Below are 19,659 nucleotides of genomic sequence, written 5' to 3' on the forward strand. Positions count from 1 at the left end.
ATGTGACAATACATGTTTGTCAAAACCCATAGAATGAACAATATACAGAGTGAACTCTAATCTGAATTACGCTCTTTAGTTACTAATAATGTGTCAATATTGATTCACCAAGAATAACAGGTACCACGTGAATGTGAGATGCTAATAATGGGTGTGGTGGCGCCATCACAGCTCACAGCAGCCTTGAACTCCTGGGAGATCCTCAAGCGATCCTCTCGCCTCAGCCTCCTGAGTAGCTGGGAACGCAGGCATGCGCCACCACGCCCGGCTAATTTTTAAAATTTTTGTAGAGATGGTATCTTGCCCAGGTTAATTTTGAACTCCTGGCCTCAAGTAATCCTTCCATCTCACCCTCCCAAAGTGCTAGGATTACGGGCATGAGCCACTGTGTCCGGCTTCTTTCTATTTTAAAAAAATTTTATTCAGTCAATACTTCATTGTAATGCTACGGAACGAGTGTTCTCCACTTCGAATTTTTCTGTAAACCTAAAACTGCTCTAAAAAATAGTCTATGGACACAAAACAGAACAACTCCAAGTTCACTAAGAGGGCTTCGGAGAGACCTACAAACAATTCCAGCACCACAATTTAAGATCCTGTAAAAATGCCTTTGGGTTGTCTCTTGAGAGAATTCCAGATTTCCAATTGTTTTCTCCCCATGTCCAGAGCCTGTGGGGTGTCCCTGAACCCCACCCCTGGACACCCTGCTGCTGAGGGGGCAGGTAGGCAATGGTCCTCTGCACCTGTTTATTCCCAAAGATGCAGTGACTGAGCTGGAAAGAGGTGAGGGTTTCTCTACCAGTCAGAGGAACTTGGTCTTCACAGTTTGCAGGCTTTGAAATGTCTTTCTCAGTTGCTGAAGTCTTTCCTTTCAGTGATAAACATCAGAGCCAGTGATGACTTTGGAGAAGAGTCCAGATCAATGCGGCCAAGCATGCCGAGCCTGCCCTGCTGAAAGTGCGCCGCACACTGGGCTCGCTCCTCAGAGGCCCCTCATCCCTGCCTCTAAACACGCAGGTAGTCATCCCTGTGGATGGCCACCCGCCTGGAGGGCTCGGTGAGAGCCCACCCCTTTCCCCAGATCCCTGTTGCTCAATTCTGTTATGTTTGAACACCCAGTGCCCACGGTCACGCGCCTTTGGCCTTCTTTAAAAATAGCCTTGCCAGCAGTTACATAAAAATCTGAACACACCTCTCATGTGGAGATTTCCTACCTACTCCCTGAATCAACGCCGAGGGAAGAATTAGGTCTGGTTTCTTTCCTCCTGGTAGAAACATCCAGGTCTTCCCTACCCTCCTACTACTCTCAGACAATGTGCAAAATCAGTACAATTTCCTAGCATTTCTTTTATTTGAGGATGTCCTATGCTCCCTGCTCTTTAAAAAGTAGGTTAGCATCAAAAGCCATAGAAAAAAAGACTGAGAAGTGAGACTCCATGAAATTAAAAACTTCTGTACAGCAAAAGGCATCACAGACCTAGACAAGGAGGAGTAGCCTGAAGAAAAGATTCACTGCATATTCTATTATTTAGACCTGTGGTTTTCACACTGGGCCATTCTGCCCCCAAGGGGACACAGGGCAATGTCTGGAGACATTTTTGGTTACTGTGACTTGGTGAGGGCCAGGGGTCAGGCAGAGGGGGTGCTACTGACATCTGGTGGGTAGAAGTCAGAGAGCTGTAAAGCACCCTTCAGGGCACAGGACGGCCCCACAACCAAGAATTATCTAACCCCAAATGTCAGTACTGCCGAGGTTGGGAAAACTTGATTCGGAACATGTACAAATTGGTAAGGGATAAAAGAAGAGACGTAACCAAGAGGGAAGCAGGCAAAGGATGTGAGCAGCAATTTATAAAGGCCTTAAATTCAAATGGCTCGTAGGTCCAGAAAAAGACACTGAACTTCATCTTCATGAACAATGAGGAAAATGCAAAAGAAAACCAGATGCTATTTTCTGCCAGTCACATGGAATAAAATCCAGCGCAAGATCACCTGCTACTGATCTGAGTATGAGATGGTACAACCTTCTGACTCACAACTGCAGGATCTTCCTACAGAAATAATCACGCAAATGCAGGAGTTCAAGACCAGTCTGGACAACAACATGAGACCCTGACTCTCAACAAAAAATAAAATAATTTAGTGGGTATGGTGACCCAAGCCTATAGTTTCAGCTACTCGGGAGACAAAGGCAGGGAGGATCGCTTGAACCCAGGAGATCAAGGCTGCATGAGCCATGATGGCGCCACTGCACTCCAGCCTGGGCAACAGAGTGAGACTCTGTCTCAAAACAAAACAAAACGTGCAAGGAAGGCACTACCTCATGGTTCATAAGAGTATAAAACTGGATAGAATTCTAAATATTCGCTAACGGGAAATGGCTAAATTTCAACTTTCAGTAGCAGCTCGGGACCTACAGAGTTTAATCATGAGAAACTCCACGTGTCTGTTACACCATCTGTGGCCACGAGATTTTAAAATAGATCACTGGCTCAAAAACAAACAAACAGACAAAAACATTTGCTGGAAGCTGATCCAAACAGACCACAAGGGTTAACTCTGAAGAATTAAAATGCACACTGAAGCTTGCTCAAAATGTAATTCAAGCATTTCCCTTCTTTCTTCCTCTTTTTTTCTTTACTTTTCCTTCTCCTCGCCGTTTCTCTAAGAGTTAGGCATCTACTTTGCTTTTTCCCTCATTCTGCTTTCATGGACGGTGAGATGGACAATGGCTGCCCCAGGCTTACTGTCCACAGTGTGGTATCCTCTAGGCCTGGGAAAAGTGGACCTTCTGAAACATACATCATGGCCTGTGGGACAAATCTGGCCCATTGCCTGTTGTTATAAATAAAGTTTTATTGGAACACAGCTTGTCTCATTTGTTTATGTATTGTCTGTCTATAGATAGTTTTGTACTACAATAACAGAGTTAAGTAGTAGCAACCGTATGGCCAAAAAAGCTGAGAATATTTACCATCTGGCTCTTCACACAAAAAAAATCTGCCGACCTCTGTTTTAAAATGTAAAAATATAAAATTTCTTGGAGAAAAATCTTTGTGGCATTGGGCTGGGGAAAGATTTCTCAGACACAACACCAAAAGCCCACTTCATTACAAAAAAAAAAAAAGGATAAACTGGATATCATCAAAATTTAAAACTTTTGCTCTGTGAAAGATACTGCTACGAGAATTAAAATCCACCAACTGGAGTAAACATTTGCAAAAGAGACTTGTAGTCAGAACTCTTTTTTTTTTTTTTTGAGTCAAAGTCTCAATCCATTGCCCAGGCTGAAGTGCAATGCCATACTCATAGCTCACTGCAGCCACAAACTCTTGGGTTCAGGCAATCCTCCTGCCTCAGCCTTCTGGCTAATTTTTTATTTTTTGTTGCGATGGGGTCTCACTATGTTGCCCACGCTGGTCTTGAATTCCTGGTGTCAAGTGATCCTCCCATCTTGGCCTCTCAAAGTGATAGAATTATAGGCGTAAGCCACCTCACCCAACCCAGAACACTTTTTTTTTTTTTTTTTTTTTTGAGATGGAGTCTCGCTTTGTCACCCAGGCTGGAGTGCAGTGGCATGATCTTGGCTAACTGCAAGCTCCACCTCCCGGGTTCACGCCATTCTCCTGCCTCAGCCTCCCAAGTAGCTAGGACTACAGGCGCCCGCCACCACGCCCAGCTAATTTTTTGTATTTTTAGTAGAGACGCGGTTTCACCGTGTTAGCCAGGATGGTTTCCATCTCCTGACCTCGTGATCTGCCCATCTGCCCACCTCAGCCTCCCAAAGTGCTGGGATTACAGGCGTGAGCCACCGCACCTGGCCCAGAACACTTTTTTTTAAGCTCTCAAAACATAAGCAGGCCAGTGTGGGGGCTCACGCCTGGAATTCCAGCACTTTGGGAGGCCGAGGTGGGTGGATCACCTGAGGTCAGAAGTTTGAGACCAGTCTGGCCAACATGGTGAAACCCCATCTCTACAAAAATACAACAAAAAAAACTTAGCAAAGCGTGGTGGTGGGCATCTGTAATCTCAGTTACTGGGGAGGCTGAGGCAGGAGAATCGCTTGAACCCGGGAGGCAGAGGTTGCAGTGAGCCAAGATCGCGCCACTGTACTCCAACCTGGGCGATAGGGCCAGACTCCATCTCCAAAAACCAAAAACAACATAATGAGTAAACAACCTGGTTTCAAAAATGGCAAAAGATCTGAACAGATACTATACCAAAGAATATATATGGATGGCAGACAGGCACATGAAAAGATGCTCAACATCATTAGTCAAATTAAAACCACATCGAGACACCGCTACCCACCTATTAGAATGGCTAAAGCAAAATAAAACAAAAACAACCAACAGCAACAAAACAGACAATGTCAAGTGCTGGCAGGGATGTGGAGAAGCCAGAATATTCATGCACTGCTGGTGGGAATGCAAAAATGTGAAATGTGACAGCCACTTTGGAAAACAGATTGGCAGTTTCTCATGGTGAAATATACACTTAGCATGGGATCCAGCAATCCTACTCCTAGTATTAAAGCAATAGAAAGGAAAATCTATGTTCACACAAAAATCTGTATATAAATGTGCAGAGTGGCATTATTCATAATCATCCAAAACTACAACAACCCAAATATTCTTCAAGCCATTCATGGATAAACTGGGATACACCACACAACAGAATACTACCTGGCAATAAAAGGTATCACCAATTTATGCTACTTGTGTGAATCTCAAATACATCTTGCCACATCATTTCTGTGCCTTCCTGGAAAAGGCAAAACCATAGGGATGGATCTGTGGTTGCTAGGGTTAGGGAGTGAGGGGAAAAGTTGATTACACAGGGACAGGAGGATGGAGTATTTCTGTTTGTGGGAGAGCGAACTTTCCAATCTTTATTATGGTGGTAATCAAACAACTTTATCCACTTGTCAAAACTCAGAGAACTCTACTCGAAAAAATGAATTTTCCTACATGCAAATTTAAAAATAAATTGTCTGAGTGTGGCGACTCATGCATTTAATCCCAGCGCTTTCAGAGGCCAAGGTGGGAGGACTGCTTAAGCTTGGAGTTCAAGACCAGCCTGGGCAGCACAGAGAGATGCCATCATTACCAAAAAAAAAAAAATTAAAAATTACCCAGGAATGGTGATGCACACCTGTATGCAATACCAGCTAATAGGGGGGCTCGGTTGGGAGGATCACTAGAGCCTGGGAGGTCAACACTGCAGTTAGCTATGATTGCGCCACTGCAGTCCAGCCTGGGCGACAGAGTGAGATCCTGCCTCAAAAACAACAACAAAACCACAATAAAAATAAATTTTAAAAGGTTTAAAAAGAGAACTTCTGCTTTGCGGCCCTGTTCCTCCTAACACTCTGAGTCAAGGCTGAGCAGCCCCTGCAGGTCAAGTTCTTGGTCAACTAGCAACACGGGAGAAACCAACAACCTGCCCTGCAAAGCAGTTTCATGGCATTTCTGGGCCCCCACCCCACTCTCTGGAGGCCCTTCCCTTGACCTTCTCCAAATCTGCATCATCGATCCCGGGCCAAATCAGCTTCTATCCCACAAGCTCCAACCACAACCAGGCCTTGTCACCACTCAATTATCAATGACTCCCAAGTCGTAGCCACTTCTGTCTCTCGAGGTGCAAGGCCTGCACTGTCCCGCAATCAAGATGCTCACCCTTCTGGTCTTCCCTGTCAGTAGTCACCACCCACTGAGGCTCGGCGGTCACACGATGATGCTCACCGTCAGGCATGCCGTTAATAAGTGGCAGGGCCAGGCCTCAAGTTGTCATGACAGTGCAACTGTCAAACTGGCAAGGCCCTTCACAATTGGACCCAGGTGGTTCTCCAGCCTCAGTCACCACCCTCCCTTCCCGCTCACTCCAGCTTCTTGCCAATATGCTACAGGCCTCTGTTTTGGCTGTTCCCTCTGCAGGGCACTAGTGTCCTCTCCTTCACTTTCCAGCTCATTTTTTAAAATTAGTATTTTTTTTTAAAGAGATGGGGGTCTCGCTTTGTTGCCCAGGCTGGTCTTGAACTCCCAAGCTCAAGTGGTCCTCCTACTTTGGCCTCCCAGCTCACTTTTATATTTACTTATTTTTCTTTTGAGACAGGGTCTTGCTCTGTTGCCAAACTGGAGTGCAATGGCACAATCACGGCTCACTGCAGCCTCAAACTGCCTCAGTTTCCCAAGTAGCTGGGACTACTGGCGCGTGCTACCATACCCGGCTGATTTTTAAATTTTTTGTAGAGACGGGTCTCATTTTGTTGCCCATGCTGGCTTCAAGTCATCCTCCCACCTGGGCCTCCCAAAGTGCTGGGATTATAGGTGAGAGCCACTACACCAGGCTGGCTCATCTTTAAAAAGCTACCTTCCTGGCCTGGTGTGGTGGCTTATGCCTGTAATCCCAGCAATGTGGGAGGCCAAGACAGGCAGATCACCTGAGGTCAGGAGTTTGAGACCAGCATGGCCAACATAGTGAAACCCTGTCTATACTGAAATTACAAAAATTAGCTGGGCATGATGGTGCATGCCTGTAGTACCAGCTACTCAGGAGGCTGAGACACGAGACTCGCTTGAACCCAGGAGGCAGAGGTTGCAGTGAGTCAAGATCACGCCACTGCACTCCAGCCTGGGCAACAGAGTGAGACTGTCTAAAAAAAAATAAAAAATTTAAAAAAAAAGTCACCTTCCCCCAAGACAACAGGTTACTTACTCTAGTTCTCAGTGCCTCCATGCCATTGCTGTAAACCTTTGTTACTGTCCCAACCACTCCTATCATTATTTGCCTTACACTCAATGACCAATGTCAATGGTGAGAACCTTGAGGGCCCAGGTTATATCATTGCCATCTAAGAGTCCCCAGGCAAACCCAGGGTGTGTCACACAGCAGGACAGGAGGCTGCTGGCTCTCAGACCAGGCTGGAGTGCAGAGGCATGATCACGGCTCACTGCAGCCCCGGCCTCCTAGGCTCAGGTGATCCTCCCACCTAAGCCTCCCAAGTACCCAGGACTGCAGGTGCGTGTCACTACGCAATCCTACTAAGTCCTCTATGTAGTTCTGTCTAAGCTTTTTTATGTTCTGCAGAGAGGGGGGTCTTGCTTTGTCACCCAGGCTGGAGTGCAGTGGTGCAATCTTGGCTCACTGCAACCTCCGCCTCCTAGGTTCAAGCGATTCTCCAGCTTCAGCCTCCCGAGTAGCTGAGATTACAGGCACCTGCCACCACGCCCGGCTAATTTTTTTATTTTTAGTAGAGACAGGGTTTCACCATGTTGGCCAGGCTGCTCTCGCACTCCTGACGTCAGGTGATCCACCCGCCTTGGCCTCCCAAAGTGCTGGGATTACAGGCATGAGCCACCACGCTTGGCCGCTTTTTTATGTTTTGTAGAGATGGGGGTCTCACCATGTTGTTCAGGCTGGTCTTTAACTCCTGACGTCAAGTGATCCTCCTACCTCAGCCTCCCAAGCACTGGGCTTACAGGCGAGAGCCACCGTCGGTGCCTGGCCTCTGGGAGAAGTCTTGTTTGGATGATCTCTGAAGGTTTTTGACTCCAATGCACTATCTTAAACAATCCTGGTTGTCTATGTGACATCAGTGATGTTGTTCACATCCGTCGATCATCTAGCGCATATCCAGGGGAGAGAGATGTGTGCGTCTTTATGTGTGACAGAAAAAGAGTGAAGCAGTGAGGCTGCTTTCCACCAGGCATGCATGAGCATCACTTCCATTGCATCATGACGGAGCAGGTATTCTAAACCACTTGAGCCAGAGCAAAACTAGAACAGTCAAATCTATCTTCAGGCTCAATCTTGACACTTCACACATCATCTGACAGGGCTTGGACCCAATAATGTTTAAGGTCCTTTCCAGATGCAACATTCTGTCTTCAAGGTAAAAAAGGCTTAGGTCATTCAGGAAATGCTCTGCTGCCAGAAAAAACCCAAAGCACCACCTGACCCAGTTATAAATGCCATGCAAGGCGAGGTCTCAGGTGGACATGGCACCAGCTTCTTCCAGGCCCCTGCCCATGGCCCACAGAAGGGCAGGATGCCTGGCTGGAGCAGCTCCAGCTAAGTGACAATTCCCTTTCAGACAGGCTGAGAAGCCCGGGGCAGGAGCAGGTCAGGTGTGGCTGGCCTGTGGCCCAGTCCAGGCACCCCACAGCCCTGCTAAGAGCTCTGGCTTCTTTTTGGCTGGTCAAGGCCAAAGGCCACTGCAGGGATCTCACACAGAAGTGCAAAGCAACAGGGCATGGCAGGAAAAAACCCTGAGCTCTGGAGCCTGGCAGGCCTGAGCTGGGCACTAAGTCTCCTGCTCATCGGCTGAACTACTGTGCAGAAGTGGCTCCTCTTCCCAGAGCTTCAGCTTCCTCCACTGGGGATATCACCCCTTGCTCCACAGTGCCTGGTACAGTGAGCACCTGTCTCTAGTCCCACTTCATGAACAAAATCAAGGTGAATGTATGTCTCCCCAACCTCCCTGTCTGCAGCTACAAACACCTTCATCTCCTCTCCTCCTGTCCTTGCCCTCTCTTCAAACCGCCTCCGCCCCCGAATTACTTCATTTGGTGGCATAGCCCCACCTGTCCCCCAAGCCACCTCTCTCTATCCCGTGGACCTAATCAAGCACCATGTCCTGCCAGTTTGACATGTGAGATCTCTCACTGTCCTGCCACCTCTCTGCCACCATCCCTATTCAGATTCCTGTCACCTCCTGCTAGACCGACTCCTAAGTGGGATTTCAAACTCAGTGTCTCTAAACCCAGCTTCATCTTCTTCCTCCTAGTCGCTCCCCTTCATTGAGTCTGCCTGTTTCTGTTCATGGTGACATGAGTCTGGCCATCAAGCTGTTCAGGATTGTTCCCTCTCCTGTGATTCCTTCCCCTGACATAAACGTCTCGCTCTTAAAATTTTTTTTTTTTTTAGAGATGGGATCTCGCTAAGTTGCCCAGGCTGGTCTTGAACTCCTGGCCTTGAGCAATCTTCCACCTTGGCCTCCCAAGCTGTTGGGGTTACAGGTGTGAGCCACTACACCCAGCCACAGATGTCTGTTTGACAGGTACCTGGATCCAGTCACTTCTGAGTAGTCTGCCAATCTTTCCTTTCCCTGGCACAGACAAAATATCAACCACGTGCCAGGCACAGAGCAAAGCATCAGGCATACAAAATAAAGCAGCAGTCCCAGTCCTGACCCTCAAGCGGTTCAGCCATTACCGGGCCACCTCAGTACTGCAACAGCCTGTGACTGGTTTCTCCTTGTCTCCCCCCAGCCTCTCCACCAGGGTGAGCAGTGAACTAAAACTGCTCAGTAGCCACCCCTGGCCTAGCTGCAGGGTAACAGCCAAGCCCTCTGCCCAGTGGACACCTGAGCACTCCTGCCGCCACTACCCATTTCAGCCTTCTTGCCCCTAAAGAACCCACTTGGTTCTTTGAACACACCATGTTCTCTGAACACTGCGATGTTCCCACCTCCGGGCTTGGCTGTATCCTACAAAGCCCCACCCTATTGTCTTTGCCTGGTTAGCTCCTCCCCACCGCTACTGCCTCCTCTCCTCCAGGAAGCATTCTGGGCTCTCCTGTGCCCACCCAGGTCCCTTTTCTGGGCTTCCACATCAGCCAGGGCATAATTCTCACAGCACTCATCAGAGTGGGCTGAGATGACCTACACACATCATGCACACTCTCCAGAGCCTAGCGGGGGCCCAGGACACAGCAGCGGAGCAGGGAGAGTCGTTCAGAGGAGGGAGCGAGCCTCACTTCCCTCCCACAGGCTGGCTTCCGTCGGTCTTCCCCTGACCCACAGCTCGGGTCGGCCGCACCGCCTCGCTACTGCCACCTACGGGCGCCAGCCGGGCGCTGCGCTTCTCTCGCCATTCAGCCTTGAATTCGATTCAATAAACTGAATGGGATGGGAACACTAAGGAGGGAACAGTTGATTCCGGTGCGGGTGGAGGAAGAGTGGCAGTCAGACGAGGCTTCAAACGGCCAGTGAGCTCTGGGCTGAGCCATGGAGCATAAGCAACGGATCTCCAGGTGGAAGAGATCTGTCTCCAGGTGGAGGCTGCAACAGGCAGGGAGGGTTAGAGTTTGGGGTCTACGTGCAGGGGCGGGGAGGGTTAGGGAGTGAAGGAACTGGCACTCCAAACTAAGGGCTTCTAGCTTTATCTTTTAAGCCACCAGAGAGGTCAAGAAAACGTGTCTTTTTTCTGCGCAAAGATTTTAAATCAGAAGGGATACAATTAGATGTGCATTTACAGAACACAACTCCTGCTGGAGTGTGGAAAGAGGGAAGAGATGGAAAGCGGAGAGTGAGAGAGGCAAGAAATTTTCATAAACAGTTTTTTCATAATTCTCTCATTTCTTTTACTTGAAATAGCACCATGGGCCGGGCGCAGTGGCTCACACCTGTAATCCCAGGACTTTAGGAGGCCAAGGCGGGTGGATCACCTGAGGTCAGGAGTTGGAGACCAGCCTGCTCAACAAGGCGAAATCCCATCTCTACTAAAAATGCAAAAAATTAGCTGGGCGTGGTGGCGGCTGCCTGTAATCCCAGCTACTTGGGAGGCTGAGGCAGGAGAATCGCTTGAACCCGGGAGGCGGAGGTTGCAGTGAGCTGAGATGGCACAATTGCACTCCACCCTGGGTAACAAGGGTGAAACTGTCTCAAAAAAAAAAAAAAGAAAAGAAATAGCACCATGGGCCAGGCGCGGTGGCTCACACCTGTAATCCCAGCACTTTGGGAGGCCGAGGCAGGCGGATCACGAGGTCAGGAGATCGAGACCATCCTGGCTAACACGGTGAAACCCTGTCTCTACTAAAAATACAAAAAATTAGTCGGGTGTGGTAGCAGGCGCCTGTAGTCCCAGCTACTCGGGAGGCTAAGGCAGGAGAATGGCGTGAACCCGGGAGGCGGAGCTTCCAGTGAGCCGAGATCGCACCACTGCACTCCAGCCTGGGCGACAAGAGCGAGACTCCGTCTCAAAAAAAAAAGAAATAGCACCATGATCTCAGACTCAATACATCCAGACTGAAACTCTGTGTGCTCAAAACCAACGCATCAACATAAACAGTATTATTTCCTTCCACATTTGGAGACGTTCATGTATCTCAACCTCTTTGTGGGCCTCAAAGTTGCAGAATTTGATAATAGATCCCAGCACAGAACTTTGCACACAGAAAATATTCGATGACAACTGAGTGGAGTGCCCTGGAGCCTTGTGATTATAGGAGCAGTACAATCGAGTGGTTAACAGTAAGGGTTTTGAATCAGAGGGCCCGAGTTCAAACCCTGGCGCGGCCACTTTAGTGCATGAGACTGGTCATATCAAGTGACCCATCTAAGCCTCAGTTTCTTCATCTCTAAAATGGAAATTAATGGAAATTATAACATCACCTGCCTCAAGGACTGCAGACAAACGTCCACAAAGTGTCAACCACATAGTAAATCCTCAATAAATACTGGTGGTTATGTACAACATTATTTATTCAGTGCCTACCAGGCACAGACCACGCACAACGCAACGGGCTTCCCACCCTCTTCAATTTGCACCACACTTTTGTCCTTCCCATTTTACAGATAAGAAAACTAAGGCTCAACAGAGTCAAGCTTGTTCGAGGTCTTGGGAGCATCTCCCAAGGCATTAGAACTTTTGGAGGAAGAGCATTTAGTTCAGTAATGGTTCTCACCTGTGTGTGTGAGAGTGAAGAGACCCCTCCCCCGCAACCCGGGCCATCTGGCAATGTTTGGAGATACTTTTGATCCTCACGACCTGGGGCATGGGGATACTGCTGGCATCTAGTGGGTAGAGGCCAGGAATACGGCTCAACTTCCTACATTGCACAGGGAAGCCCCCACCACCACAACCAAAAACTATCTGACCCCAAACATCAGTAGGGCCAACGTTGAGAAACCCTGCTCTAGACACATCATTCTCCTCATCTTCCCACTTCTGGCCATCCAGATCTTAGACGAACACCTTCTAGCAAGGGGGCTCAGTCCCACCACGGGAAGCCCGTGCAGAAGTTGTGCAGAAGTTCTTCTCCACCTGCCCTGCACACAGTAGGGACCAAAACCCATTTTAACAAGCCCCACAGCCCAGAGCACCGGAAAAGGAAGGAAGGGCATCCATCCCCCATTGTTCAACTGTGTGCAGCTTGTGTTTCCAACAGGCACACACACATATTTTACAAATCCTAACGTCCCACGCCCCACAAACAGCTTTGTTAGAGATGGCGCTCAAAAAAAGATGCAGTTTAGATTTTTATTTTCCCCAGGACTCCCGTGTATCTACTGAAGGGTTTGCACACTTCTCAAAGGACCTCGCACCGGCCGCGGTGCTCTGACAACGACCACAAAAGAATCTGTGGGATTTCCCGGGGGAGCAAGCCCGTGGGCCGTGACCTCTGCGCGCTCAAAGCGTTCCCGGCGCTCCCCCGTCGCTGGCCCCACTCTCCCGCCCCCGGAGCCGGAGCTTCCAAGGCGACCCGGGCCCCCGGCCGTGCAGCCCGGCCCCCCGGCGCATGCCCACGCCGTATCCCCCTCGTCCGTCCCTCGAGGCGCCAGAGGAATCCGGCCCCGGGGCCTGTCGCCGGCGCCCACACCGGCCCGCCCCGACCCGCCCGCCGCGGCCCCCGCGCGCGTCCCCTCCCCCGGTCCGGCGCGGCCTGGGCCTCGGCCGGTGCAGGCCCGCGGGCGCCCCGCGGCCAGGCCAGGCGAGCTCAGGCCTGCCGCGGCCTACCCCGTCGGGCGCCGCCGAAGGCCCCCCACTGCCTCACCTGGACGCGGGCGGGCGGGCCCGGGGCTGCTCCGGGGCGGGCGGGAGGCGGCGGCGGCGCGGCGCTAACGGCTCCGCTCGGCCTCGGTAGCGGTGGCGGCGGCGGCGGTGGCGGCGACGGCGACGGCGGCAGCGGCTCCTCCTCAGCGCGCACGACCCGCTCCGGCCCGCGGCCCGGACACGCCCCCCAGGCGCGCGAGCCCATTGGCCGACGTCCGCCACGGCGTGCTGCTCATTGGCCGGCGTGGCTGTCGCGACGCTCCGAGGCGCGCGGGAGAGGCGGGACTTCCGGTCGGCGCCGCCAGCGAGGGGCTCCGCGGCCGGCGGAGACGAGGGCAGCCAGCGATGGCCGCGGAGGGGGCGAGCTAGGTTCCGGCCCTCGGAGGCTGACGGAAGGCGGTGGCTGAGGAGCGGCGCCTCTGGTTGAGCGCTCGCCGTGTGTCCCGCACCTGTCTGTCCTGCCGCCGCCCGGTAAGGTAGGAACGGTCAGCGCGCCGGGGTTACAGGTACAGAACCTGGGTTCGAATCCCGGCCCCGACGTTTCCGCGCTACGTGCCGTTGGGCAGGAGCTGACGTCACCTTGCCGGGCCTCAGTTTCCTTCTCTGGTACGCTGAGGAGGCGGGGCATGGAACGTGGTCAGCGCTCCATCGGTGCTGGCTCTTTGAGCAAGCCAGTTCCCGAAGGCTCAGCATCTCATTCATTCATTAAAATGTCATTGAGCGCCTACTGTGTGTCAATCACTGTATGGGCAGTGAGCAGAAAAATAATACCTGGTCTTATTGGGCTAACATTCTAAGCCAGCGCTGGCCTAGAATGCCCTAGTAGAAATACATGCAAGCTACATGTTTAATTTTTTTTATATAAAGATGGGCTCTGGTTCTGTTGCCCAGGCTGGTCTCGAACTCCTGGACTCAAGCGATTCTCCTGCCTCCGCCTTCCAAAGAGCTGGGATTACACGCATGCCTGCACTCTGCCTAATTTTTTCTTTTTTTTTTTTTTTAATGATCTGAAAATAATAGGCTTTTTATTTTTATTTATTTATTTATTTGAGACAGAGTCTCGTTCTGTCGGCAGGCTGGAGTGCAGTGGCGTGATCTCGGCTCACTGCAACCTCTGCTTCCCAGGTTCAAGCGATTCTCCTGCCTCAGCCTCCTGAGTAGCTGGGCCTACAGGCGCTGCGCCACCACAACCAGCTAATTTTTGTATTTTTAGTAGAGACGGGGTTTCACCGTGTTGGCCATGATGATCTGTATCTCTTGACCTCGTGATCTGCCCGCTTCAGCCTCCCAAAGTGCTGGGATTACAGGCGTGAGCCACTGCGCCTGGCCTACAATTTTGCTTTTCTTTTTGTTTGTTTGTTTTTTGAGACAGGATCTCACTCTGTCACCCAAGTTGGAGTGCAGTGGTGTGATCACGGCTCACTGCAGCCTCAACTTCCCCAGCTCAGGCAATCAATCCTCCGGCTTCAGATTCCTGAGTAGCTGAGACTACAGGATGTGCCACTATGCCCGGCTAATTTTTAATTTTTTAGTAGCGATGAAGTCTTGCTGTATTGCCTAGGCTGGTCTCAAACTTCTAGACTTAAGTGATCCTCCTGCTTTGGCCTCCCAAAGTGTTGGGATTACAGGCGTGAGCCACGGTGCCCAGCCTATTTCTTTTTTTAATCATATTTTCTTAGAAAAGTTTTTCGTTTTGTTTTTTTTGAGACAGCGTCTCACTCTGCTGTGCAGGCTGGAATGCAGTGGTGTGATCTCAGCTCACTGCAACCTCTGCATCCCTATTCAAGTGATTCTCATGCCTCAGCCTCCCAAGTAGCTGGGACCGCCTGCTACCATGCCTGGCTAATTTTTTTGTATTTTTAGTGGAAACAGATTTCATCATGTTGGCCAGGCCAGTATTGAACTCCCAACTTCAGGTGATCCACCAACCTCGGCCTCCCAAAGTGCTGGGATTACAGGCATGAGTTGCTGCACCTGGCCTCCGTGTGTGTTTTGTAGGGTTTTTTTTTTTTTGCACTTGGCACATGGCTGGTACCATTAAAGAACTGACTTTCTGGCCAGACAACGGTGGCTCATGCCTGTAATCTCCAGGACTTTGGGAAGCCGAAGTGGGAGGATAACTTGAGGCCAGGAGTTCAAGACCAGCCTGGGCAACATAGCAAGCCCCCATCTCTACCAAAAATAAAAAAAATAAGCCAAGTGATATGGTGTGGGCCTTTAGTCTCAGCTACTTGAAAGGCTGAGGTGAGAGGATTCCTCAAGCCCAGGAGTTCGAGACTGCAGTGAGTTGTGATCATGCCATAACACTTCAGCCTGGGCAACAGAGCAAAACCCCATGTCGAAAAAAAAAAAAAAAAACTGAGCATAAGTTTTTAATTAATTCAAATTTAAATAACTACATAAGGCTAGTCGCTCCTATAGTGGACAGCATAGGGTTGGTATAGTGGTGACAAGTCCTCTGAATTAAGTGGGTCCTTCAGGGCAAATGCTTTATGGACATCCTCCTGTGAAATCCTAGAAATAGGCCGGGTGCAGTGGCTCATGCCTATAATCCCAGCACTTTGGGAAGCTGAGGCGGGCGGATCACGAGGTCAGCAGTTCAAGACAAGCCTAGCCAACATAGTGAAACCCCATCTCTACTAAAAATACAAAAATTAGCCGGGCATGGTAGTGGGCGCCTGTAATCCCAGCTACTCGGGAGGCTGAGGCAGGAGAATCGTTTGAACCTGGGAGGTGGAGCTTGCAGTGAAACGAGATCACGCCACTGCACTCCAACCTGGGCAACAAAAGCCAAACTCCATATAAAAAAAAAAAAAAAAAAAGGAAACATTTTAAACTGAGATTGGGGTGATGGGCAACAGAGTGAGACTCTGTCTCAAAAAAAAAAGACCTTATTTTTTAGAAAAATTTAGACCCGGCACAGTGGTTCACACCTGTAATCCCAGCACTTTGGGAGGCTGAGGCAGCAGGATCTCTTGAGGCTGGGAGTTTGAGACCAGCCCACGTAATATAGCAAGACCCCCATCTCTAGTAAAAATTTAAAAAATTTGCTGGGTGTGGTGGCATACACCTGTACTCCCAGCTACTGGGGAGGCTGAGGTGGGAGGATTGGTTAAGCCTGGGAGGTCAAGGCTACAGTGAGCTGTGATTGCACCACTGCCCTCTATTCTGGGTGACAGAGTGTGACCCTATCTCAAAAAAAAAAAAAAAAAAAAAATTTTTTAGATTTACAGAAATACTGCCAAAGTAGTAGTAGAGAGTTACCAGGCCTGGTGCAGTGGCAGGTACTTATAATCCCAGCTACTGGGGAGGCTAAAGTGGGAGGATCTCTGAGCCCAGGAGTTGCAGACCAGCCTGGGCAACATAGCCAGACCCTGTCCTTTTTTTTTCTTTTTTTTTGAGACCGAGTCTCACTCTATCGCCCAGGCTGGAGTGCAGTGATGTGATCTTGGCTCACTGCAATCTGTGTCTCCTGGGTTCAAGTGATTCTCCTGCCTCAGCCTCCTGAGTAGCTGGGATTACACGTGCCCACCACCACACCCAGCTAATTTTTGTATTTTTAGTAGAGCTGGGTTTTCACTGTGTTGGCCAGGTTGGTCTCCAACTCCTGACCTCAGGTGATTCACCTGCCTTGGCCTCCCAAAGTGCTGGGATTACAGGCCTGAGCCACCAGACCCTGTGTTAAAAACAAACAAACAAAAAAACAGAGTTATCATTATTCTCTATTAGTAACATATTTTAGTTACAAATGAGTAACATATTGGTAACAAATTAATAATGATAATTTGTTGCAGTTAATGGACCAATACTGATACTTTGCTATTAACTGAAGGTCAGAGTTTATTTAGTCTTCCTTTGTGTTGCCCTAGTATCTTTTTTCTCTCCCAGGATCCCACCCAGGAGACTATCTCACTTTTTTTTTTTTGAGATACAGTCTCGCTCTGTCACCCGGGCTGGAGCGCAGTGGCGCGATCTCGGCTCACTGCAGCCTTCACCTACCTCCTGGGTCCAAGTGATCCTCCCGCCTCAGCCTCCTAAGTAGCTCGGACTTCGGGCACCCGCCATCATGCCTGGCTAATTTTTGTATTTTTAGTAGAGACGGGGTTTCGCCATGTTGGCCAGGCTGGTGTTGAACTCCTGACTTCAGGTGATCCACCCGTCTCGTTCTCCCAAAGTGCTGGGATTATAGGCATGAGCCACCGTGCCCAGCCGCACCCCCCCCCCTTTTTTTTTTTTTAATACTGTGGAAGGAAGTCACTATATGTAGCCCACATCTAAGTTGTGGAAGGTTATACTCTATTTCTTTAAGGGTAGACTGTCTACATAATTTTTTTTTAATTTTAGAGACAGAGTCTTGCTGTGTTGCCCAGGTTGTAGTACAGTGGTGTGATCATGGCTCACTGTAGCCTCAACTTCCTAGGCTCAAGAGATCCTTCCACCTCAGCCTCTCTAGTAGCTGGGACTACAGGTGCGTGTCATCACATCTGGCTACTTTTTGTATTTTTTTGTAGAGATGGGATCTCACTATGTTGCTCAGGCTAGTCTGCAACTCCTGGCCTCAAGCACTCCTCCTGCCTTGGCCTCCCAAAGTTCTGGGGTTATGATTTGCATCACCACGTCTGGCCCTACGTAAATTATTATTATTTTTTAAGCTTGTCCACAGCTGAAACATAAGTTTTCTAGAATCCTGCCACATGGGAGATTTTTCTCGCTCTCCCCCACTTATTAGGTCATTGAATTATATCAGGATGGAATGCTGGATATTTATTTATTTATTTATTGTATTTTGCTTTTGAGATGGAGTTTTGCCCTTGTTGCCCAGGCTGGAGTACAATGGCATGATCTCGGCTCACCACAACCTCCGCCTCCCGGATTCAAGCAGTTCTCCTGCCTCAGCCTCCCAAGTAGCTGGGATTACAGGCATGTGCCACCACGCCCAGCTAATTTTGTATTTTTAGTAGAGACGGGGTTTCTCCATGTTGGTCAGGCTGGTCTCGAACTCCCGACCTCAGGTGATCCACCAGCCTCAGCCTCCCAAAGTGCTGGGATTACAGGCTTGAGCCACTGCGCCCGGCCTGGATGTTTCTTTTATGCTTTGTGTTATAACCCAATACTACTGTATTTTGTCGGTCAAATTGTTCCAGCTTTGGCCGTCTACCACTCTTTAATTTGGCTTCTGTGGCCCTTTGACATATTCCCATCAATGTGTTTTTCAGTTGTTTTTTGTTCGTTCATTTTATTCGAAGCAGTTCCTTAAACTTTGTGGCAACAGAAAACGCTGCAGGCCTATCTTGTGTATTTCTGCCCTTCATCCTAGAAGCAGCCATGTCTCCAAGGGGGCCCTGGTTCCTTTTGGTAGAGAATGATATAGAAAACCAGGATCTGGGGTACCGGAAGTGCTCATTGCTACTGGAATGTTGTTTCTTTAGATCTTTAGATCACCAATAGCTTTTTTTTTTTTTGAGACAGTGTCTCGCACTCTCGCCTAGCCTGGAGTGCTGTGGTGTGATCTCGGCTCACTGCAAGCTCCGCCTCCCGGGTTCATGCCATTCTCCTGCCTCAGCCTCCCAAGTAGCTGAGACTACAGGTGCCCGACACCACGCCCGGCTAATTTTTTTGTATTTTCAGTAGAGACGGGGTTTCACTATGTTAGCCAGAATGGTCTCGATCTCCTGACTTTGTGATCCACCTGCCTCGGCCTCCTGAAGTGCTGGGATTACAGGCGTGAGCCACTGCGCCCGGCCTTTTTTTTTTTTTTTTTTTTTTAAGACAGGGTCTCACTATGTTGTCCAGGCTGGAGCGCAGTGGTGCTCACTGCACCTCAACCTCCTGGTCTCAAGCTATCCTCCCACCTCAATGTCCCAAGTAGCTGGGACTGCAAATGCACGCCACCGTGCCCACCTACATTTTTGTATTTTTTGTAGAGATAGGGTTTTACCATGTTGCCCAGCCTGGTCTCGAACTCCTGAGCTCAAGTGATCCACCCACCTTGGTCTCCTGAAGTGCTGGGATTAAAGGCGTGAGCCACCAAACCCAGCATCAATAGCTCTTTTCTTTTCTTTTTCTTTTTTTTGTTTTTGGGAAAGGGTCTGCACTCACCAGCTGTGTGACCTTGGGCGAGTCATATAATCTCTCTGAGTTTCAGCTTCCTCATCTCTAAAATGGGGGTGGGCCAGATGCGGTGGCTCACACCTGTACTCCCAGCACTTTGGGAGGCTGAGGTGGGCAGATCATTTGAGGCTAAGAGTTCAAGACCAGCCTGGCCAATATGGTAAAACCCCATCTCTACTAAAAATACAAAAATTAGCCAGGCATGGTGGTACACACCTGTAATCCCAGCTATTCTGGAGGCTGAGGCAGGAGAATCACTTGAACCCGAGAGGGGGAGGTTGCAGTAAGCCGAGAGGGTGCCACTGCACTCGTCTGGGCAACAGAGCGAGACTCTGTTTCCAATAAATAAAAATAAAATAAGGCCGGTGCGGTGGCTCACGCCTATAATCCCAGCACATTGGAGGCCAAGGCAGGCAGATCATCTGAGGTCGGGAGTTCGAGACCAGCCTGACCAACATGGAGAAACCCTGTCTCTACTAAAAATACAAAATTAGCTGGGCGCAGTGGCGGGTGCCTGTAATCCCAGCTCCTCGGGAGGCTGAGGCTGGAGAATCGCTTGAACCCAGGAGGCGGAGGTTGCGGTGAGCCGAGATCGCACCATTACACTCCAGCCTGGGAGACGAGTGAAACTCCATCTCAAAAAATAAAATAAATAAAATGGGGGTGATCACAGTACAGGTGATCCTTGAACAACCGGGTCTGAACTGCACAGGTCCACTTACAACTGGATTTACTTCCACCTCTGCCATCTGTGAGGCAGCAAGACCAACCC

The 19,659-nt window shown here is 49.7% G+C and overlaps 2 protein-coding genes across 5 annotated transcripts in view; one reads left to right on the forward strand and one right to left on the reverse strand.

Moving 5' to 3' along the window:
- ELAVL1 (ELAV like RNA binding protein 1) overlaps positions 1-12,966 on the reverse strand; it is a 43,355-nt gene extending 30,389 nt beyond the window's left edge. The window contains exon 1 of the mRNA XM_054462124.2: positions 12,778-12,966. The gene's annotated coding sequence lies outside the window, so the exon portion shown is untranslated. The remainder of the gene's footprint in view (positions 1-12,777) is intronic.
- A 97-nt stretch (positions 12,967-13,063) lies between these two features.
- Positions 13,064-19,659, forward strand: part of CCL25 (C-C motif chemokine ligand 25) — a 59,098-nt gene continuing 52,502 nt past the window's right edge. For 2 of the 4 annotated variants that reach the window (XM_054462128.2, XM_054462125.2), the window contains exon 1: positions 13,090-13,247. The gene's annotated coding sequence lies outside the window, so the exon portion shown is untranslated. Of the gene's footprint in view, positions 13,253-19,659 lie in introns of all 4 variants that reach the window. The other 2 variants (XM_054462126.2, XM_054462127.2) reach the window with 2 other exon arrangements.

Source organism: Pongo pygmaeus, chromosome 20 (assembly GCF_028885625.2).
Source record: "Pongo pygmaeus isolate AG05252 chromosome 20, NHGRI_mPonPyg2-v2.0_pri, whole genome shotgun sequence".
Taxonomy (NCBI): domain Eukaryota; kingdom Metazoa; phylum Chordata; class Mammalia; order Primates; family Hominidae; genus Pongo; species Pongo pygmaeus.